The following is a 24,305-nucleotide window of genomic DNA, read 5'->3' on the forward strand; positions in this document are numbered from 1 at the left end:
TTAAAGCTGCAATATGAGATCCCTGTTTTGAGATATTTCAGTCAACCGCCTTTGCAATCAGATAACTAGCATGACCATAGACTTTTACTAAAAAGTGCCCATTGGACAATCATGGAGTAAAATGTCAACATGCCCTGACAATATTAACCAATCAACGAATGTCCAAAAAAAGAGACAGGCTGTATTAATGATAACCGCCGGTGTGATTTCAGCACAGGTCAGAGTGGGGACATCCTTTCAAAAGGCCCTGTTGCAGAGGTCACTTTGCCTTTGGTGAGTAATGACATTTTGAAAGACTAATAATCCTCTAATGAAGCGGCATTTTTTGTCGGCCACTTTGGGGTCAGCTATGAGCGGGGCTTTGAGGGCAGGCTTTTTTTCTGTTGGGAGCTAGACATAATCAATGTCTGACTCAACCAGCCATCTAGCAGGTGACACACTCTACCTTTGATCTCACACTGGTCTCCTTCACATGAAGGTGCCTGTACCCCTACCCCATATGTTTGGCTCAAGGTCTATGCTTGCCCATTAGTTGGCTTGAGCAGTTCTGGTTATTGACTTCACATGAACTATATTCTAATTCTTGTATACCCAGACTGAAATATTCTGTGACATACTGAACCAGGTCCAGTGTGCGCGTGCACACACACACACACACACACACACACACACACACACACACACACACACACACACACACACACACACACACACACAGATACACACACACAAACACACACACACACACACACATACAGACACACACACACACACACACACACACACACACACACACACAGGCTTAAGTCATAATTGTGTGGTCCTGATGATCGCCAAGGTCGAATTGCTATTCATGATGCATAGGCGATAGAGCAGAAGGCATGCATCTGTGGGGAAAGCAGACAGGCCAGATGAGTTATGTGGTGTCCCATGCATGGGGACTGCACCCCTCCTTCCTCTGTCTACCCTCCCCATTTCCCTTTTACAGGGAAGATGAAAGTCATGAAATGAGCCCTCACAATATCGGGTGTCATGTTCAGGCCACACTCAAACACACACACACACGCACGCACGCACGCACGCACGCACACACACACACACACACACACACTCAAACACATTCATGCATACATAGACACACACACTCTCTCTCTCTCTCTCACACACACACACACACACACACACACACAAGGAACCAGAGAGGACACCGCTATTCTGCTCCACCCACTAAAAGAGAGAAATCATCGGGGGCTGATGTCTTGACAGAGCCCTTGGATGCAGCGGGTTGGGAAATCACCCGTCCTGCCCCCCCCTGGCCCCCACAATGAATGAAAATTCGTCGGAAGCACTTTTCCCATTTGTGTCTGTTTGAGCAGAATAGGCACCGTCTGAATAGCAAAGTCCCAGCTCCCCCCAACATTATTCATGTCGCGGGCCACGCTGGACGAAGAGGAGGGGAATTACAAATTACTGGAAAAAAATTCAAAACAAAGTGCTTTTGAGCCATTTGGCACTGGCCAAGTGGAGCCGGCATTGATTTCTTTAAGCTCAGAGTTGTATTACGGATGCAATTTAATATCTGAGAGAAGAGGGATCAGGATTTTCATAATCTTATGATAAGGAAAGGGCTTAAGAATAAAGAAGGGATTAATTCTCAGATCTGCCAATATGGTGGACGAAGTTTTTTTTTTTTTTCATTGGAAGTGATATGTCCCTTGCTGTATACAACCACTAAATATAACCCAATTATCCCCTTTCTCAGAATTTAATTTGCCCATGACATGTCTCAGTTCAAGACCTGGAGTAGAGAGCTTTATTGCACCTGTGGGTTTCAATATCCCGAAGCCCATCATCTACTCAGCATAGGCATATGTGAGCTTCAAAGGCCTTATTGGAAGGATACCGCATTAGCTTTAACGAAACGAGACAGGACGGTAAAGGTGAAAGCCCATAGCCTTATGCTTGAGGCCTGCTTTGTCAGATGATGTACGTGTCAGATTCTCTCTAAGCTCTCATGAGTAGCATGAAATGACCAATCAAAGTTCACATTATTCTACATTATCTAAGACAGAATTAAGTTCTAATTGAGGTCTGCCTGGAAAGAAAGTAAGGATTCATAATTTGTATCTAATGGGAACATAGGAAATTTCCCATGTTTTATTGAAAAGCTCTTTCTTCTGCAGTCTTAAATTTAGACACGCACATGACTCAGTCAGAGGATAATGGATTGACTTATGATGTCTTATGTGTCTATAATCTATCAATTAGCAGGAAACTAATGATGGAGTGTGAAGATGGTAATTTTACCGTGGAAGCGAGCGCATGCATGTCAAAATGAGTGACACATCGCGGGTACAATGTTGCATCACATGTTGAGAGGCTTCATTGATATGTAAAGGATCATGTTAATCAATTTTGCCATTCAGCACACATTCTCTGTGATTGCATATGGAAATGCCCTGGCACGATGACACCGAATGATTCCTACAACTGGCGAGGAGTTCAAACAGTGCCTGCCGAGCAAGGACGGTGGAAGGGCAAACGTTTCCCGGTGTCAGAGACGATTGCAGTAGACGGATCTCGTCCAGCAGAACTCAATGCAGCTTTGTATTCCTCATCAGAGGAGAAAAAAAGGACATTCTCCTGTCACTGACAATGGCAATTTATCTTTAATCTAGAGCGCAAAGAGATTTTAGTGATATGTTTTCCACTTCAGGCCAAGATTATAATGAGTAAAAAAACATAATGAACACAACGTTTTTAAAAAGTCCTTACATCTAAGACTATTCAATCTGATTATAACGTTCAATGTGGTAGTGATTGACCCCGAGCGAGAAACTGCTGGTGTTAGTTGGAATGTGCCAATCAGACTTAAACTAAATTGTCTTCATATACAGTATGTGTGTCAATGTGGTAATTCCATAGGATCACTGTGTAATTACAATGTCAGATTCCAAACAACACCCAGTCCACTAAGAGCTGTGCGTGCTCTCTCATAAGCAAGATGTTTTTCAGCTTGAATACATTAAACAGAGAGGTGTTCATTGGTGTTCAAGTGTGATTTGTAGAGTGATTACACCTACACAAAGCTTCTTATTAATTGTATTTAATATGAATAAGCATATGCATATCCATAGGATTAACATGCTAATGTACACATGCATATGTAAGCCAGATTGCAACATTAATATTTCCAATTAACATAAGTTCACACTCGGTTCACACTCTGTATCATGTTTCAACGCGCTTTAGGTCAATATCACACTGAACTTCTCCTTTAATTATCATTAGCAATTACAACAATTAATAGCTATTAGTCAAACTAAAGATGGAGTACAAACAAGCATAAACAATAAGCATAACAATAAACATGTTATGTATTAATGCGCTGCATTCATTTTGTGAAGTCCTTTCCACATGAAAGAAAGGTCAACAGTCTTATTGTTCTCACTCGATGCCACAATATTGACGGTAACACAATAAAGTCTAGTAGCGTTTCTGACCTTCTAATGGCCTATTTGCTCTGTTGTATTTTTGCAGGCTGCGGCTGACCCTTTTGCCTTCACTCCCCTAACCACCACAAGACCGTCCTCAGACTGACCCTTCAGGTGTGCTGACTCTGACAATGAACAAGAGGCGGGCGGCCCCTGACGCTACAGCACCAGGCCAGGGGAAATGCCTCGGTACAGGCATTAGCGTGCCTCGGCCCTGATTTGCGTCATCAGTGGGCCGTGCAGGGCTGCGAGGGTCATACAAAGGCCTGTGCACTTACCCAAACCGTGTGTTAGAAGAGCGCCACTTCATCCACAGCAGTACTGAGTGTGGTTTGTGTGTGTGTGCGTGTGTGTGTGGTAGGAGGGAGGGGGGGGTGACCCAGTGGGACGTGTAAACAGAGGTGGGGGAAGCACTCAGGCAGTCTGGCATAAGACTTTGACACATTTGTCAGCGTTGGTTGATGAGACAGAGCCTAGAAAGGGGAAGAAGAAAAGAGGAGGAGAAAAGGAGGAGAGGAAAAGAGTAGGAGGAGAGGAAGAGGAGAGGGAGCAAGAGGGCAAATGGCACCCTGGGGGACAGACAGCGAGGGGGCAAACGGCTGGAGACCTGTAGGGCCTTGGCAGACTGCGGTAGCATGTGAGCTGGGTTGAGACTTAAATGCGATTAGATGTGTGGAAAAAAAGCAGCGCGAGAAAACATGCAGATATGGGTGGGAAGAGCTGCATCTCTCTCTCTCTTTCTCTCTCTACCTCCCTCTCTCTCTGTCTGAATGTGTGTGTGTGTGTGTGTGGGTGTCTTCATTGGGTAGAAACACACAGTCTTCTCTGTGTGTTTCTACCCAATGTCTTCTACATGAAAGGACAAAATGTAATACTCTTTCATTTTGTCAGACACCAAACAGGACGAGGACCACAAAAGCATCACGTTCAAAAGTTTATTTAAGGGTTGGGGGTTAAGGGGGTTTCAGGGGTTCCGGGGGGGGTACAGGAGTTCCAGAGAGTCTGCGTGTGTGTTCCCCAGTAGCCTAACAGCGATGGCAGGAGCTGGATGATCCGGGAAGTCCTGGGGAAACACACACACAACAGCAATTGAAACGAAGCAGCAGTACAGTCAAGGACTAGGCGGTATTCGTAGAAGAGGGACGGAAGGCAGGTCAAGATTACCGGGGCTGGAGAACACAGAAGTAGTCGAGCGGGTCCGGGATCACAGGCAAAGAGTCAGAGGCGTTTTCCAAAACAGGCAGGTAACTGGTGCTGGTTGCAGACGATCTGACAAGTGTGGACTGAAAAGCAAGGCTTTATATACAGGGCATGATGAGTGGTGAATGCAGTGCAGCTGGTAGGTAACGAGGGTGAGGCAGAGCAGAGCAGAGCAGGAACAGGTGGAGGTCAGACTTCAATCAGCGTGTGTTACCAGGCAGAGAGAGAGCTCATGACACATTTAGTTGTAATTACACAGGCTTTTCACATAGACACAAAGCTTACTGAATATGTTTACAAAGCTTATGTGTTGTGAACACACAGAAATATGCAGGCCAGTATGGCACACTCTCAAACACTTAAACACTTGAGGCATTCTCTGGTTTTACACATGCCTCTATCAAAGCAAGTCAAGAGATGATCAACACATAATAAACACTCCTCTTGGATGTTTTGTTGCTGCTGTAGTTGCTTTTGTTGTGATTGTTCTTGTTGTTGATAGCTCGTTGGCTCTGTCCTTTGTAGATATTCATATTTTTGCCTCAGGTGGACTTTCCCCCTGTTTCCTGAACTCATTATTTGCTGAGATTAATAGAAATGATGGTATCGGTGGCAGCGAAGGCAGCTAAGCTGTGTCTAATAGGCTCGCGTCTAGACACCCCATTCCAATTATCCACTGTAAATAGATTCCAGAATTCTGCTCAAGGCTTTGTTTATTCAATTCCCCTCTCTTCACATCCTCGCCATGATGCTTTTAAAATATTCACGTAACTCGCAGAGACTGAAGGTTACTTAGAGCAAAAGAATAAGGGGGGACACAGAGGAGAATAGAGTGGAAGAGAGAAAGAAAAGGGGGGAAACCCTTGAAACGAATAAGAAGTTAACCCTCAACCCTAGGATGCACTGATGCATTAGTGCAGAATGAGAGGAGAAGTGTTTTCACTTTAACTGACATAACTTATTAAAGCAAAAAAGGGTGTCCTGACAGCTTCCAAGTTGTTGTGGGAGCTTAGCAACAGTGGCTTGTGAGTAGGACATAGACACACTGTTGACTGGTTTGCTAAATCTCTTTGTAAGATATTGGGCAGTTGGCAGCAACATGTTTATAATTCCAAAAGAGTAGTATACATCGCACACTGGAGGGTATATTTTGCTGACTTTATTTGGCGTGAACAACGCGTTTCGCAAGTTGCTTCATCAGGTTCACGTTCACAGTCAATCTGACACCCGCAGGTGAAACAGGTGGTAACATCATCACATGACCACACCAGACCCAGTGAGAGTACTCCACACTCTAACACACCAGAAATTGCAATCAGTATCATCAATTCAATATCCTGCATATTTTAGCTTGCATATAGGCCTACATATACACAATCTATGTCATTTAAGCATATTTGTATCAAAAAACATATTGCATGTTCAAAAATACAATAGATTTTAATTTCGGTCATTACCCATATCAACCAACAATTCAATTACATAGTATAATACACTCTATACAAAAATATACTCTATTTACAAAAATATAATCTATTTACAAAAACAAACTCTACATACACATCTTATCCCAAGAATACACTTAAATCCAGTACCTCATTCAGACCGTATGGTTCTACTGTGCTGAGTTCATTTATCCAAAAGGCCTCTCTGCAAAAGTTGTTTGATTAAATTACCTCCTTGTGGTTGAGGTTTGATCCTCTCAAGACCTATAAACTTAAGGGTAGTGGCTGGTCCATGACTCTAAACTAAATAGATTATATTTTTTATACTGATTTCTGGTGTGTTAGAGTGTGGAGTACTTTCACTGGGTCTGGTATGGTCATGTGATGATGTTACCACCTCATTCACCTGCGGGTGTCAGATTGACTGTGAACGTGAACCTGATGAAGCAACTTGCGAAACGCGTTGTTCACGCCAAATAAAGTCAGCAAAATATACCCTCCAGTGTGCGATGGATACTACTCTTTTGACTTTTCAATAGTTATACTGCACACCATCACCATCAGCACCTGGAGCAAGAAGAGCTGTACACAGAGATTTTGACCTTTGATGTTTATAATTCCCTATGCCAAAACCTTGCCAAAACCTCATACCCAGACAAACAAATAATAATATAAAATAAAAATAAAAAACAAGAAATATGTATGTAAAGAGAAAAGGCAAAACACCAATGAATGAATGAATGACTGACTGAATGAATGAAAGAAAGAATGAATAAATGAGGGGGTGGCTAGAGAGAATGAGCCAGAGGAGGTCTATCAGAAGTCAAGCCTCCTGATGCCATGGAGAATACTTGCTAACGGCGCAAAAGAAAAGTCTGAGACTGAAGTAGCCAACTTGAAGTCATCATCTGCCGCATGGCACATCACAACTGACATCAAGTCACAACCTAAAATCTCAATATAGAGCCGGCTGAATCTTTCATGAATTTATCATCTCTTATTTATGACAACACTGTGCCCTTTCTTTATTTCTTTTTTTTTTCTCTTTTCTTTTTGGGAGGGTAGCCTGCATGCCCCGTACTGTGCTGACAATAGCATCTGTAGAGGGCTGTCCCACTCAAATCCTGATGAAATTTCAGGAGCAAAGCCACGGTGACCTTGACCTCAGAAAACCAGTCAGGTAGGTTATAATGCTGAAGAGTTCTCTATTTCTCATCTGATTTGATCTCTCTCTCTCTCTTTCACTTTAATGGGTGGGATGGCTCAGTTTCAAGTCAGGGTTCATGAAATGATTATTCGCTGATTACACCATGTTGGTTTCCTTGCTACCTGACTTCTAATTCCAGTGCCTTTGTACCTTGGTTAAAGCATCTGTTGCTTTAACTGTGGCTTTCGTCGGGAACATTACAAACACAGGCAATCTGTCTCTTGTGATTTGGGAACATTTAAAAAAGGACAGGTGAATCAAGGGGAGTGGCTGCATACCACAAAGACAGTTTGAGTTGCATCAGGGGCGCAGGAGATATTTTGAAAGTGAGGGGGACCAAATTGTGAACACAAACCCATAGTGAGATCAGATTTTCAGATATCGGATCGCCACCTCTGGCCCACTTTCGACCATCATATTTTAAACTTGCCAGAATATTAAGATAATACCATTGATTGTTTTCAAAATATTTTTTGATAAAAATTGTGAAAACTGTGAGATGAGCACAACGCCAGATCTGCCCTCAGACCAGCTTCTTGCTATGTGCAATTCTACTTTTATGTATTTTTTTTTTATTATTTATTTCACACTACTTGGGCCAATGGTAGAATACTGGTCACTACATGGGATAATAAGCAACATGGGATGTTGATATTTTATGAAGCCATGAATGAATCATCATGCCTATGATCCAAACATAGACTACATGATCAAATAGCCTAGTTAGCAGGCCCGGATCTAGGCCCGCTCAGATTGGGGCAAATAGAAATTTGGGGTGGGCACAATGAATACACCCCGCCCCCCCCAACTCAGTTTCACATTAAAACCCGTATCTAGCAAACATGACATATTACATAGAACTGTTAATCATAGACCTGGTTTTAATATTTACAGATATCTAGGCTATATTTAACATTTATTTTCTATGTGGCCTGTTATAAAATCATGTATTGGACAATTTAAACACACTGTGAAACCTGAAGCCCAAAGTTGGAGACATGCATTTAGACATTGCTGCAAATGTAAAACCGGATTACTCTGGAATGGCTAACTGTACAGGGGAATGCTTTACACCTTTTTATTCGGTAAGGTCTGCTGTTTCTTCTAATACATGGTTTGTCATGTGTTCGGGAAAAATTCGTGAAGTATTCCACCGAGATGAATGGGTAGGAAGATGGGCGCAGAATGTAACATGATAAATTAAAGTAGCTTTTCTCACAAACCGTTTACCACAACTTGCGGCTAACATCGTTTAAAAGCTGAGAAAAAGCTCTTTCGTGTGATGTGATACATGTAATATCTTCGTGAAAAGTAGGCTATCGGAGTATAGCCTATTTCAGCAAAGAATGGGTGAATTTGGACGCACTTTCTTTCTTGCCGTGCGCTGTCACATTCTCCACTGCGTAAAAGACAGGCTAAATTAATTTGCGTTGTGAATGCTAAGCTTAATCAGGCCATAGGCTAAATAAAAATCGCTAGTCGGATGCAAAGCAGAATATAGAAAGAAATGGGCACCAAGGCCACAGTGGCCTGTAAACCTCCGATTTTCAAAGGGCCAATGCAAGGGGCAAGGACGTGGCCGCCGTAAAATTCCCACCCTGCTTATAACACAGTTAAGGAATGACCAATGTTAACTAGAAATGCAATTCCGAGGAATTACACGAGGGGATGCAATCTGCTGGTTAGGGTGTTGGTGGGGCTGTTGAGCTTGCTGCTAGCTGGTTGGTAGGGTAATTGTGATACCTGCAAAGGTGCTTTTAGAGTAACCAAATTTGAATCTTGTGTGACATGGCATTCTTGAGATATCACACTCAAGGTGTTTTTGACCTTGACATTTGACCTTCAACCTCCAACATCAACTCACTTCACCTTTGAGTCCATAAAAACACTCGTACCAAATTTGAAGCATGTACGTCAAGCCGTTCTGGAGATATAATGCTGAATGCATGAGATATGGCTGGGACTTTTATTTTGACACACAGGAAACACTTTAACAGGATGTGTAGTTCAGGTAGAGCTAAATTGTATGCTTAGAAGCTGAGACAGTTGGATTTCTCACAGGTGACACCTGTGCCAGTGTTCTGATTAGCCTGGGAACTGCTCTGAGAACTACTTAACGAGCACAGCTGGCTCTATTATGACATCACAGCCCCCATTCAAGTCTATGGGGGCTGTCTATATTACAAATATCTCAAAAAGTATAAACTTTTCAAAAATGAAAAATGGATAGGACGGTAAAGCCTTGGAAGATCTACGGAACGGTGTTTGAACCAAATTTGTACGTTAAGCGGTTTGGGCTGAATAGCGTGCACAAAAAGGTAAAAAGAAAAATAATAATAACTAGAAATGCAATTCCAAGGAATTACCAGTGCATGGAAATGCTAAAGTTGTGATGTAAAATATCACACAGAGTAAAAACAAACTATATTGGTTGCTTGGTAGATGAGGTTTAATATAGTTGGAATGACTGAACAGTTAAATAGATAGGTAGATAGTGTAAGGTTAAATTATTTAGGTAGATAGTTGACGATAACTGAAAGTTGGAATGGCTCTAATGTTTTCTAGCAGTTATGCTAACTATGTTAACAAAGATAATAATATTAACCAAGTTACTTAACTTAGTTAATTTAGCTAATGTTTTCTAGCAGTTTTTTTAAATGTTAATAATGCTAATGTTGTTAACTATGTTAACAATGCTAACTATGTAACTTAGCTAATCATTTATAACAGTTATGCTAAAATACTATGAATGCTAACATGCTAACCATGTGACTTAGCTATTCATTTTTAGCAGTTATACTAACAATGCTAACTATGCTAACCATGTGACTTAGCTATTCATTTTTAGCAGTTATACTAACAATGCTAACTATGCTAACCATATTACTTAGCTAACTTAGCTAATGTTTTCTAATAGTTTAGTCAAAACCTAGCCTAACCTAGCTAATCATATTTAGCAGTTATGCTAACTAACATGCTAACTATGCTAACCATGTGACTTAACTAACCTAGCTAATCATTTTTAGCAGTTATGTTAACTATGCTAACTAGCATGTTAACTATGCTAACCATGTGACTTAGCTAACCTAGCTAATCATTTTTAGCAGTTATGCTAACTATGCTAACTAACATGCTAACTATGCTAAACATGTTACCAGAGCACTCAAAAAATACTCTATAGAAATGCATGGGGCTAGTTTGTCACGCCAATATGGCCGTTGTCTACACATATCCCACCCCTTCCTCGGCAAAACGTCGACATGTGAATACATTGAGCCAATCATATGGTGTGTTGTGAAGACATCGTGCCAATCATGTGTTGTGATCTCGCCGCTGGAGCAAGATTGGTGTCGTGAAGCCTTGCGCACGCGCAGTTCAACCCAAAGACTGTGCCCGATGATTGCCCATAAAACGTTGGTATATGGCCGCCGAGTGGAGGGACTTGCCTAAAAGGACTTTGATGTTACTTAGCTAACTTAGCTAATCATTTTTAGCAGTTTTGTTAAAAATGCTAACTAGCATGCTAACATGCTAACTATGCTAACCATGCTAACTACCTACAGTGGGTAGGAGTCATAGTTGATGACAAGTAACAGTTACAATGGCTGAACAGTTGAAAAGTTCAGTAGTTTAAAGGGTTAAATAGTTTAACAGTGAAATATTGTAGTGAGGACTTTTATTTTGAAACAGTTTTTGGTAGAGGAAGCAGTTGAACAGGATGTGTAGTCTTAATAAGGCCAGTTTGTATGCTTAAAGCCTGAGACTGGCAGTTGATCCAGGTGGCCTGAACACCTGCCATCGTGGCCTACTCCTAGCTCATTCTTGGCACTTGAGGTTAATGACGCTACAGAGACTCTCTGCTCTACACTGGCATCTTGTCTGAATGCAGCATGTCCTCTTTCCTCAAGACCTACTCATTCTAAACCTCGCCATCCATGGCTGACGAACAGTATAGTCTCAGTACGAAAGGAACTTAGAGCTGCTGAGAGGAAATGGCGTAAATCCAGAGATGGAAATGATCTTAGTAACTACCAGTCTTTGCTGTCATCCTTTTCATCCACTGTTACACTTTCAAAAAGGCATTCTATCAAAGCAAGATTGAGAGCCACTGACAGTAGAAAACTTTTTTCTACTTTCAAATCTCTTCTCAATCCTCCACCACCACCATCAACTACTTCACTGTCAGCAAATGACTTTGCAACATTTTTCACTGAAAAAGTTGCTAAAATAAGTGCTCAGTTTGATGCTCCTATAAGGAGGCCTTTGCCTTGTGTTAGTATGACCGCATCATTTGACTCTTTCTCTCCTCTTGATGAGGAACCAGTCTCTCAATTGCTTCAGCGATGTCGTCCAACAACATGCCCATTAGATCCTGTCCCGTCCACTCTTCTACAGTCTATCTCACCCGCTGTTCTACCAGCAGTCACACATGTATTTAATGCTTCACTCAGTTCTGGAATAGTTCCTTATTCTTTTAAACAGGCTAGTGTTACACCTCTGCTAAAGAAAAGTACACTTAATCCAACTGAGGTGAAGAACTACATACCTGTCTCCCTTCTTCCTTTCTTGTCAAAGGTTTTGGAGAAAGTGGTCTTCAAGCAAGTTTGTGACTTTCTTCATCAGAATAATCTACTAGACCCTATGCAGTCTGGTTTCAAGTGGTCATTCTACTGAAACTGCTCTTCTGTCTGTGACTGAAGCATTGAGAGTAGCTAAGTCATCAGTATTAATTCTACTAGATTTATCTGCAGCCTTTGATACTGTTAACCATGACATTCTCCTATCTATACTATCTGAACTGGGAATTTCTGGAAAAGCTCTTGACTGGTTTGAATCTTACCTTAAAGGGCGTTCTTTCAACGTGTCTTGGCAGGGACAGGTATCTAAGTCTCATGACCTCACCACAGGTGTGCCTCAGGGATCAGTATTAGGACCCTTGCTTTTCTCTATTTACACCACTTCCTTAGGTGATACCATTCGCTCCCATGGATTTGACTATCACTGTTATGCAGACGACACTCAACTTTACCTGTCTTTCCCACCTGATGACTCTAGTGTTTCCCACCGGATTTCTGCATGCCTTAAGGATATTTCAGCCTGGATGAAAGATCGGCACCTTCAGCTTAATCTCTCAAAAACAAGAGTTTTTGGTGTTTCCAGCTAAAACAGCTATTCCCCAACAGATTAACATCCAGCTTGACTCAACTTCACTGACACCAACTAGATCGGCACGAAACTTGGGCGTTGTAATTGATGACCGACTTAACTTCTCTGAGCATATAGCTTCTATTGCAAAATCATGTCGGTTTATGCTTTACAACATTAGGAAGATCAGACCTTATCTGACACCAGATTCCACACAACTTCTTGTTCAGACCATGGTCATCTCTAAGCTGGACTATTGTAATTCACTATTAGCTGGCTTACCCGCTTGTGTAACAAGATCATTACAGCTGATTCAAAATGCTGGAGCACGCCTGGTCTTCAATCAGCCAAAGAGGACACATGCAACTCCTCTCCTAGTTACTCTCCATTGGCTCCCTATAGTAGCCAGAATTAAATTTAAATCTCTCACTTTGGCCTATAGGACACTAACTAGATCTGCTCCTAGTTATTTTAATTCAATAATCAAGCCTTACATCCCCAACCGCCCACTGCGGTCTTCTGGTGAGCGTATGTTGTGTCGACCAGTCATGAAAACTGGGTCTAATTCCAGACTCGTTGGGTCGTTTAAGAGGGGTCTAAAGACATTCCTATTCAACATATACTTAGTTGTTTAAGCGCTTATGTGTTATGGTTTATATAATGTTGTTTTATTTTAATTGGGCTGTTAATTAATTTGACATTATTGTTTATTATTGATATTCTCCTTAATGTAGTCTTAGCATGTCATTGTTTTTATATTATTGATTGAATTGACATTATTGTTTTATTATTGCCTTTCCCCTTTTTTACATTGTTTTTTATTAGGCTATTGCTTGAATTGATATTATTGTGTACTACAACTATTCTCCTTACTATATTTGACCTACATTTTAATCTGTTCCCTGTTCAATTTTAAATATTATTATGTTGTTTTGTATTTATGTGTCGCTTTGGACAAAGGCGTCTGCTAAATCCATAACCATAACCATAGGATTCTAATTGCTAAACGGCCGTATTATGATGTCACAATCAGCAATGTTAAGTCTATGGGGATTTTTAAAAAGTTTTTCTTTAATAGTTTAAAAAGTATAAAAGTTGAAAAGTTGAAAAGACATAGCAGCTTGGTCCGTTTGAATACCTACGTTACAAAGTTTGAATGAAGTTTTTAAGTTAAACTGTTCAAGAGAAATTGCGTACGGAAAAAGTGGTAAGCAGAATAATAATAACTAGAAATGCAATTCCAAGGAATTACCAGTGCATGAAAATGCTAAAGTTGTGATGTAAAATATCATGTATAGTTAAAACAGATAATACAGAGATGGTTACTACGGTGATGCTAGGATAGACATGGTGGTTGCATAGCTTAATAAAAGTTGATAGTTTAAAAGTAGACTGTTTAAAAGCTGAATGTAGAAAGTTTAAAAGTTGTTGATAGACAGTAGATAGTTTAAAAGTTGTTGATAGACAGCTAGTTTAATAGATAGTTTAATGATAGTTTAAAAGTAGACCGTTTGAAAGTTGAAAGTAAATAGTTTAAAAGTTGTTGACAGACTATAAGTTTAATGAATGTTGATATTCAAATAGTTTAATGGCTGTGTATAGGTACATATTTGACGATAACTGAAAGTTGGAATGGCTCTGATGTTTGCTAGCAGTTATGCTAAGATTTTTAACTATGCTAACCATGCTACTTAGCTAATGTTTTATAGCAGTGCTAGAAATGCTAACATGCTAACCATGCTACTTAGCTGACGTTTTCTAGCAGTTTTAATAAACATGCTAACTATGCTAGCAATGTTAACTATGCTAACCATGCTACTTAGCTAACTTAACTAACGTTTTCCAGCAGTTTTGTAAAACATGCTAACTATGTTAACCATGTGACTTAGCTAACCTAGCTTATAATTTTTAGTAGTTATGCTAACTAGCATGCTAACATACTAACTATGCTAACCATGTGACTTAGCTAACCTAGCTAACCATTTTTAGCAGTTATGCTAACTATGCTAACTAACATGCTAACAATGTTAACAATGCTAGCCATGTGACTTAGCTAACCTAGCTAATCATTTTTAGTAGTTATGCTAACTAGCATGCTAACAATGCTAACTATGCTAACCATGTGACTTAGCTAACCTAGCTAATCATTTTTAGTAGTTATGCTAACTATGCTAATTAACATGCTAACAATGCTAACTATGCTAGCCATGTCACTTAGCTAACCTAGCTAATCATTTTTAGTAGTTATGCTAACTATGCTAACTAACATGCTAACTATACTAACCATGTGACTTAGCTAACCTAGCTAATCATTTTTAGCAGTTTTGTTAAAAATGCTAACATGCTAACTAACTACAGTGGTTAGGAGTCATAGTTGATGACAAGTGTTGACATAGTTGATGACAAGTTAAAAGTTGTTGATAGACAGCTAGTTTAATAGATAGTTTAATCAGTTTAAAAGTAGACTGTTTAAAAGTTGAATGTATATAGTTTAAAAGTTGAATGTACATAGTTTAAAAGTTGTTGAGAGACAGCTAGTTTAATAGATAGTTTAATCATAGTTTAAAAGTAGACTGTTTAAAAGTTGAATGTATATAGTTTAAAAGTTTAAAAGTTGAATGTAGATAGTTTAAAAGTTGTTGATAGACAGCTAGTTTAATAGATAGTTTAATGATAGTTTAAAAGTAGACCGTTTAAAAAAGTTGAATGTAAAAAAGTTCAGTAGTTTAATGGGTTACATTGTTTAACAGTGGATTATTGTAGTGAGGACTTTTATTTTGAAACAGTTTTGGGCAGAGGAAACAGTTGAATAGGATGTGTAGTCTTAATTGACCCAGATTGTATGCTTAAAGCCTGAGGCTGCAGGTGGACTGAACACCTGCCATAGGATTCTAATTGCTTAACGGCCGTGTTATGATGTCTGTCGGCAATGTTAAGTCTATGGGGATTTTTTCTTTAATAGTTTAAAAAGTATAAAAGTTTCAAAGTTGAAAAGACATAGCAGCTTGGTCCGTTTGAATACCTACGTTACAAAGTTTGAATGAAGTTTCTAAGTTAAACTGTTCAAGAGAAATAGCGTACGGAAAAAGTGGTAAGCGGAATAATAATAATAAGAAGTTGTTGAAGTTGCCTAGGAAGAACAGTACAGTGCATTTTCATGCACTGTAATAAGAAGAAGCCTAGGAAGAACAGTACAGTGCATTTTCATGCACTGTAATAAGAAGTCTCCGGATTTCAATAGAGGGGATGCATCCCCTCTAACAAACTAACTGGCTAGATCACCTTAGAAAGCTAACACGCACATTAGCTAAAAACAAACCTTATTCAAACGAGAATAATACAAAAAAGGTCTTTATTTAAACCAGCAACAAGAATCTATATTACATCTAGTAGCCTATAACCTTTATGGAAATATAGCTAAGCCCTCTCTACTGAAGTATGAAACAGCAAGTGATGCACTCAGTGTGGAATGGTACACGAACACGTAAGCTGCTGCTCCGGTAGCTTATTTATACTATCCAACCAGCAAATCAGCACCCTCGAAATTCAGATGGGACGAATTAGAAAAGTGTGATTGGCAGATTCAATAGCTGTCAATTAAAATTGACCAATTAGGTGGGGCAGAAGAAATATTTGGAGGGGCATTGCCCCTCCCAGCCCTATTCTAGATCCGGCCATGCTAGTTAGGCCTACTTAAATTGTCTGGTATAAACCAAATCAACTCTCCACTGTGTGTTTGCAGTTAATATTTATGCAACGTTAGAACTTAACAAGTGTTGGGTTAACAAGTTACCAGTCCAGAACACACAGAAAATTGCAACAGGAAGTTGCCTTTATAATCAACTATTTGTTCCAACAGCATTTAAACAAAACATTTATAAAATTGAAGAAAAAAAATACATAAGAAGTAAAATAAAATACTGTTACTGTAGTAACTGTATCACATTATCCCAAGCTTCAAAGAGCTCCCCACGTCTGTGACAGGCAGACGTGACATCGCTAAATTCTCAGCTTGTTTATACCCCACACTGAACGCATGAGAACGCTAGGCCCATCACTCTGGGGTGTGGTAGCCTACTCTCTGGGATTTATGCACCAAGGTAACTGAAGTACCCAATTTGTGTCTTGAAATTATGTTTGAAATAAATGTCTTAGAACAAAAACGTTGATAGACTTGTATTTTATAGTTAGGCTAGTGAAAACAAGTTGATAAGTATACATGTAGGCTAGTTGAGTTTGTTATCATAAACATAACAGCTAACGTCATGTTGAGCAGGAGGAGTTGAGCACTAGCTACCATAAATCCTCAAATTATGCCCGGGATTGATTCTATTTATAGCAGGACAAATAAAGGCAGGTTCCCATATACAAGACGGGGTAACACTTGCCTACCATACCAACAATTGCCATCAGTCCACTAGAAGACATTGTTTTGATTTAAGTCAATGAAATAACACCTCTTCTTAATATTTTATTATATGTTGTATTGTATTATGTTGGTTGGATTAATAGCCTACCATTGGCAAAGAAAAGTAGTTTTCCTACCATGGGTCTCCAACACACGTTCTCAAGCTCATTCTCTTGCTGCCCCTTTCGAGTTAATTGCCAGAGGCTGAAGCCTACTACATTTAAACACAATTGTTGCGACTCAAGGCATTCCAGCCTACGAATTTTATAAAAAAAAGTACTAAATCATGCATAATTAAACAATTTAGGCTACTTGGCTATGCAAAAAGGTTTCCATTACAGCACAACCCCTATTCAATGAAGGGCTGCCTTGTCTCGCAATAAACAGCAGTGGAAATCCCGACACTTGTTCAACTGCATGAAACTTAACAGTGAACCATCAAATATCTCCCAGATTTCAGTGCCCATCAGTCCCAATATTTAGCAATATAATCAAACAGTCCAAAAGTAAATTAAATCCCAAACCAAACCAAAAATGCTTTTGATAGCCTACTGGTATGGCGCTCCAAACGAAATGCATGTCTAAATGCAGGTTAGAAATATTTTTAAAAGCCTGCCTTGAATACCAGCCTGCCTCAAATAAAGATGATGATGAATGATTTATGCTAAGCAAGTAGCCAGATTATTTTATGAATGTTAGTAGACAAACTGGCTTCAGATGTCCAATCGAGTGAATATGAGATTGTGCAGTCTTACAGTACTGTTAATGGGGAGTTTTACAGTTAGCGCAAATCCTATATGTTATTATTTATTTAGCGTACCTATAAGGCTTTTTTTCCTTATCAAAAGTGAGGGGGACGATGGCTGTCTCTTCAGCACTGCGGGGGACATATCCCCCATGTCCCCCGTACCTCCTGTGCCCCTGAGTTGCATAGATTCCACCCCCCTCAAAATATCAAAGTAAACAAGATTCTAAAAAGTATCCCCTTTTTCATTTCTTCTGATATATTATTCAGCATCCAACCTTTTCAATCACTCCAGCTTGCAAGCATTTGCCGAGTGCTGCAATAAATAATTAAATCCATCATCATTATTGATTGTCATAACATTTATGTGGACAGGAGGGGATTTTTGTTTTTCCCCCAATAAAAAATCATTATTCCATATAATACTCGCACTGAAACCACCCAATAAATTCCGTGCAGTTTAGAGAGGACATTTCCGACAAAGCCTCGCATCCTTCATAAACGCACAGTTCAGTGCATTTAACTCCCGACATGGGAGAGCCAGAAGTCGCTCCAAGCCAATCACTGCAGCTTTTATGACCCCATATCCTCCTCTGGAACTGACAAATGCTTTTCATAAAGCAGAGGAAAAACTCTTCAATGGCCACGGTCACAGCCTTTCGAGCACTCTAGCAACACAGAGGCTCATAAAGATAAACGGACTGTGATCCAGACTCAGTTCACTCCACACAAATAGTGACACAAACTAAATAGGCTTGGCAATATGTTCTCCCCTCCCCCAAGATGAATTGAATTGAATTTGACAGTGCTCCAAGCACATATTTGTTTTCCTTTACAACTTTTTGTCAGGATTGTTTTTCTTTGTTTTGTTTTGTTTTTCTTTATCGCATGTTTGTTTGTTTAGCTGATTGTTTGCTTCTCATAATGAGAAGCTCACTTGCAGTGCAGGTGTGTGGACATGGGGACATCCTTTCCATATTTCTCATTCTGTTACAAAAAACAGAAAACGCAGAGCAGTTTGCCAGTGGCTCAATGCTCAGAGCTCCATACCAGAAATTGTGATTGAATGTGAATGTGCTTACCTGGGGATCCAGTGTCTCTGTGTGTGTGTGCAGAAGGTGGTCTATGGGAAAGAGTGGCTGGAGTGATGAGTGGGTGGGTTTTTTCTGTGTGAGCAGAGGGCAAAGGTTTTCTCCGGAGTTCATCTCTGTTTTTTTTAGCTCCCCCACCTTCCCTTTTTCGATAACGCAAATCTTCCCTTTCATGTTGTTGTTGTCATCTATTTCTATATTTTCTTTCCTCCTTCCCTCTCTCTCTGTGTCTCTCCATGTGTGTGTGTGTGTGTGTGTGTGTGTGTGCTGGTGATTCACAGGGCACAGGGAATAGCTGTGGTGGGGAATGGCCTCGGGGCCCTGCCTCCTGCGAGAGACTGGGGGCTAGAGAGGCGCGAGTTGCTGCCCCGCTCCACGCACGAGCGCCGCTCCCCTGCGTCTCCTACACTTTATCTTGCCTGAGCAAGCTGGGCCGCCAGGTATTCGTAATGCGTTATTTGAAAAAGAAAATAGTAAGAAATTCCCCCCTCTCTCTCTCTCTTTCTCTCAGCATGCTAAGTCTGATAAATGTGTGAAATGTAAAAGAGTTGTTAGGAACCCTGGCATCAAACCGACGTGATGTGTTATATATATATATATATATTTATTTATTTGTGTGTGTATGTGCTTTTGCGAAGTAGCACCATACCCAATGTAATATGATGTGCATTAAGGTACCATTACCCACCCTGCCACAGCTTTTTAGTGGCATCCATATACTTCTGCTTTTTTTATATGTTACCGTTATACAAGTGCTATTAAATAGCAGATGAGAGTCAATTGTGGATGTAGTGAAGCAGCAGTGACGCCACCAGCAGGTGGTCTGGGTTCCATTCCTGAATCTGCTGCTTCGAACCCATGTCTGTAATACAGTCATTTCCTGTGTAAGCCGCATTGTGTATAAACCTCAGGACAACGTTTCATGTAAGTTAAAAAACAAAAATAAAACCGTATTAATACCATATTAACTGCCCCCATGCATTAACCTTATAGCTGAAAAAAGTTTGCAAAATCAATGTATAAACCTTGGCTAACAGTTGGGAAATTAACAGTGTATCAGTCAACTTATTAACTTTAACTTCTAAGCAACTAGTCAGCTATATAAAACCATCACAGATTGGGTAAAGTCATTTTGTAGTTATGTCTTTCATTAAAGAAAATATTTGTTTTAAAAGTCAAAACATTTATTTAAAAGATTAATAGCAACACTGAGCATATGAGAATGTCAAGGTTGATTGGATGCCATCAACATTGATTTGGTTGTGTTTGCTCATCAAATTCCACGGATAAATGTTAGTGCTACAATTTCACCCATTACCACTTTTATTTATTGAATTATGTATATATTTATAAATATGTGAACCCCCTCTCAAGGTCCTGTTCGCTCAGGAGTGAAGCTGAAATTATTTTACCAATTAAAATTTCATGGCCCTTGAGAATGGTATGCAACATCTGGCCGCTTTGGCTGAAATCACACTCAACTTAGCAAAGAGACAGGCACGCAAAATAGAGAGAGTGAAAAAAATGGCTCCTTTTAGATTAACAAATGATGGGGTGTCATCTTTGTATCAGGGCGTGGTTAGATCTCTCCACAGATAACACATTCTTGGAAATGTATTGGTCCATTTATCCAACCATGGACAGAATATCTGCTGATCCAGAGCTGCAGATTGAGAGAGCGTGCAAGCATTTCCACATGCTACTTTCCTAGTCTCGGCCTGTTACAGGCAGCACTATGTGAGCGTAAGATTATATTTTAGCACAGCTGTGATGTGTCTGGGCCCTGAGGCATAGCTGAAGGTTGTTTGCTTCAGTGCAGAACAGAAACCATAATGCATCACCACAAACTCAAATGCACTGCTGCCTTTGTAAATCGGTTATCAGCTGCAGCTACCAAAAGGTTGTGCACATACAACCCCAGGTAGAAGGTTGTGTTTAAAGAAAGAGTGTTTATTCTTCAATGTTGTGAATCACTGCTAAGACTTAATACTGTATACATTGTGGGAGTGTGACATAATTCACTCATTGAATTTAAGAAAAAAGGACAGTTTGTGCCTTGTAAAATGGTTGTTGTTGTCATTGCAGTAAAACTTTGGAACTTGTAGACTGAAAATAGTGAATGCCATCTACTGACTGAAATTGATATAGGAAAAAACTTTGGCATTGGTGGTTCAGTTCTAATAGGTTCTCTCTCCACCTCTCAACATTCTGGTTGTCCGCCTGTTATATGATCGGGCTTAACTCTTCTAGTCCACACAAAGATCTCTTTGGTGTGGAATCTTTTGGAAAAGCTGTTCTATTTACCTGTTTTCAGATCACCGAGAATGGATATGGACATGGCTTCACATTTACACTTCCATGCTGAGAACACACATGTGAGGTCTGCCACATTCTGACCTTGTGATGTGAATAAGGTAGATAACCCATAGTGCACATATCCTCAGCTTTCTTTCATTCAAATGAGACGCTAATTATCTTGATGCAAACCTTAGGACAGGGCTAGTCTATGAGAAAAGCAACGAAACCTTAAGCATCTGACAGGAGATCTCTGAAGGCCTATTCAGTGCTTGGAATGTGGAATGACCTGAAGGATCTAATATACAGTATCTGAACTAGCACAAGTGGTTTTAGCATTTCTCCAACACTCATCTCTTGGCTGTGCTGTAGTGTATTGATGGCCTGCTTACTTCTCTCTGCTCATCACCATTCACACAAGGCTCATATTGGTCTGAGTTTCTTCTATTCGATTTATGCATGGAAGGCTTTAACCAGCTCATTTATTTCCATTGGAGCATCAGGTGTGTTGTAGAGGCTATTGTTTTAGCGTACCTGTTTACATGGGAGCGATGTTCCCACAGCCCTATGTTTTCACAGCCTAACCCTAACCCTAGGAACACAGGGCTGTGGGAACAAAAGGCTGACCCTGTTTACACAGACCCAGTTGGGCATTGCACCTAGTGAATGAGCATGTTACAATGCTGATGGATTTATGCGTGTGTCAAAGTTGAATAAAGAGTTGCCCTGTTGGGCATAAACAAGTGTCGGAGTGAACACAGAAGCAGCAGAATAGCCTAACAGAAGATTCTGTTATAATACACCTGACGCTCCACTGGAAATCCATCAGCTAGCTAAAGAGCCTTCTGTGCATAAACCGGATAGCAATTGAGCTTTGTTTTGGTTGCTGGCTTAGCAGCCCTGCTAGCGAATACATAACATTGTGCTAATGTGCCATTGTACTGTGTAGGCACAGATGTGGCTAAGATACTGTAGGTAGCCTGGCAGATATCCTGTACCCTGAATAGTAGGCTACCTCAAGGAGACACAAAGATCCATGAATTTACTCCCCCTTGACATGGAATTCAGTGTTATTAGTGAGTAATCGCTACTAAATCCTGTTGCTCCTTTTGAAGTTGAAGAGTGTCGATCAGTGATGCAGATGACAGCTGGTCTTCAGATTGAGGTGTCTTCACACACACAGCTCCTGAGTGGATCATCTCTATCAGGACAGACCAATTAGAGTGCTTGTGAATTAGGTAGATAAACCTAGTGCTATCTTTTCTAATTAAAAGATTAATGGCCACAACTGATATCCTTTTCACAGTTGTTTGTTTTTTGAAAGCTAGCATGCTAGGTTTATTAGGCCTAGATGGTGATGTCACGCCAGTGTTTCTTGAGGCTATGTTGATTAGAGATTGAGATAGGAAAATCATAGAAAAGCTTCTGTCAGCCTAGGAGGGCTTCACGTCTCACCAACTTGCATTTCCCATTGCCTTTATGTTCCAGTGACCTGGAATTTGTCGACCAAGAATTGGGAATAAAATGGGAAAAACAGATTAGTGATGTGGCTGTGCCATCATAAAATCAGCGTCACACAAACCGCTGTATTTTAAATTTGGATGTCTTCTGTACCTCAGTGTTGTTTCTATCCAGATATGAGACCTGTATAGTGTCTGAGTACAAGGATACAAGGAAGTTTATTGTCACATGCATATAGTTACTGGAAGTAAGAAATGCAGTGAAATTATGTCTGGTGTCAGCCTATTTGTGCATTTATGGGGGGTAAAAAGTGCAGTAGAAGAGGGGTTTAGTAGATTAAGTGGCAAGGGCTGCATAAGAAAGGTGGGGGAGGATTGGGATGGGGGTGGCACCAACAAGGAGGGGGCAGAAAGGCTAGGCAATCAAGGACAGGGTAGATGGAGGAGAAATCAAAAATAATAAATGAAAAGTTCTATGGAGATGTGCAAAAGTTGGAGAAAGTCAGATATGTGTGTGTGTGTGTGCTTTGACGTGTGATGAAATAAGAAAATAAATAAAAGGTCTGTAGCATAGGGAGAGGGATGTAAAAGTGCTAAAAGTCTTGTAGGTGTGTGTGTGTGGGGGGGGTCATGAGTGTGACAGTTCTTAGTAGACAGACATTAGATAACCTGGACAGCCAATCATTTCCCATGGAATGTGATGAAACAAGATCAGGGCACATAGCTCAGCTCTCTCAACCCTCTCTTACATGTCCATGCTGCTTAGCAAAGCATTGCCAAATGGAAACACTAACATGGTAATGCTAGCTTTCATCTGCCAGCTGTGTTATTGGGCTAATTTGAGCGCTAATGTGGCATGATGCTGTGGATGAGATAGCATTATATATCTGCAAAGTTGCTCTAATTCCCAGCGATTTGAGATAGCAGCGAAAGCCTATGAAATCCCGCTGTGCCAGCTTGACCCTGACGCCTGCCCACTCACAGAAAGGAAAGCTGTTTGAAGTTAAAGAGAGAATGTCATTCAGTTTTTGTGTCCCTCAGTTTTCATCATCATCGCTGCATTCGTTCGCTCATGCCTTTGTTCACATGTTAATGGCCTTGCTGCTTCCGTGCAAGCTATTCTCAAGGACCAACAAGCTAACTCAGTCACAGCTGATGAGGCTGCGCCCATAATCACACTTTAGCACCACAACTGTGAGACTAGGTGGTAATCTGGTTTGCGGGTACTGAAATAGAAGCATGGGTGAGACTGAGAAAGTGAGCATTTGTCTGAAGTGCTTTAATGAGTGTTTATATGGCTTCCTGTGTATGTGGATGACACTGTGTGAAAACAATAACAGAGCGAAAACAATTACACATCTTGGGTGCATCTCTATGTTGCCATATAACATAGAGATGCTATATTCAGTGTTCTGTTAACCCACATCAATTCATCAATGGTATGAGTATTATAGAAGCCTTCAGAACAGCTACATAAGCACAATAGCCCACATCATATAACATCTTTAAGAAACATCTGGGAAACAGCTTTTTACAGTTTCCATTATGTTCTAGAGTTGGGGATCATACGTTCTTGGTAACACAAGACTTTGGAACCATACTAGAACCCTGGGAAAATAGGACCCTCGACCTGAGCATAGAACCTTTACCTCTCCATCATGTTCCACAAATCTAGGACCCCGGGGAACAAAGGGATGACCCCGAAATGTTGATTTGAATTCTACAGGGCCAGACAACTCAATTTAGCATTGTGTCTCCTCTGCCCCTCACACCCCACAAGGATATTTTACATCCTACAACCACCTAATGTTTTTT

The 24,305-nt window shown here is 40.4% G+C and overlaps 1 long non-coding RNA gene across 1 annotated transcript; it reads left to right on the forward strand.

Annotated features, from left to right (window-relative positions):
• The first annotated feature begins 207 nt into the window (after positions 1-207).
• On the forward strand, positions 208-7,308 carry LOC125309072. The gene is made up of 3 exons (XR_007196069.1): positions 208-273; positions 3,541-3,608; positions 7,205-7,308. It is a non-coding gene; the product is annotated as an uncharacterized LOC125309072 (long non-coding RNA).
• Positions 7,309-24,305: the final 16,997 nt, after the last annotated feature.

Source organism: Alosa alosa, chromosome 16 (assembly GCF_017589495.1).
Source record: "Alosa alosa isolate M-15738 ecotype Scorff River chromosome 16, AALO_Geno_1.1, whole genome shotgun sequence".
In the NCBI taxonomy this organism is placed as follows: Eukaryota; Metazoa; Chordata; class Actinopteri; order Clupeiformes; family Clupeidae; genus Alosa; species Alosa alosa.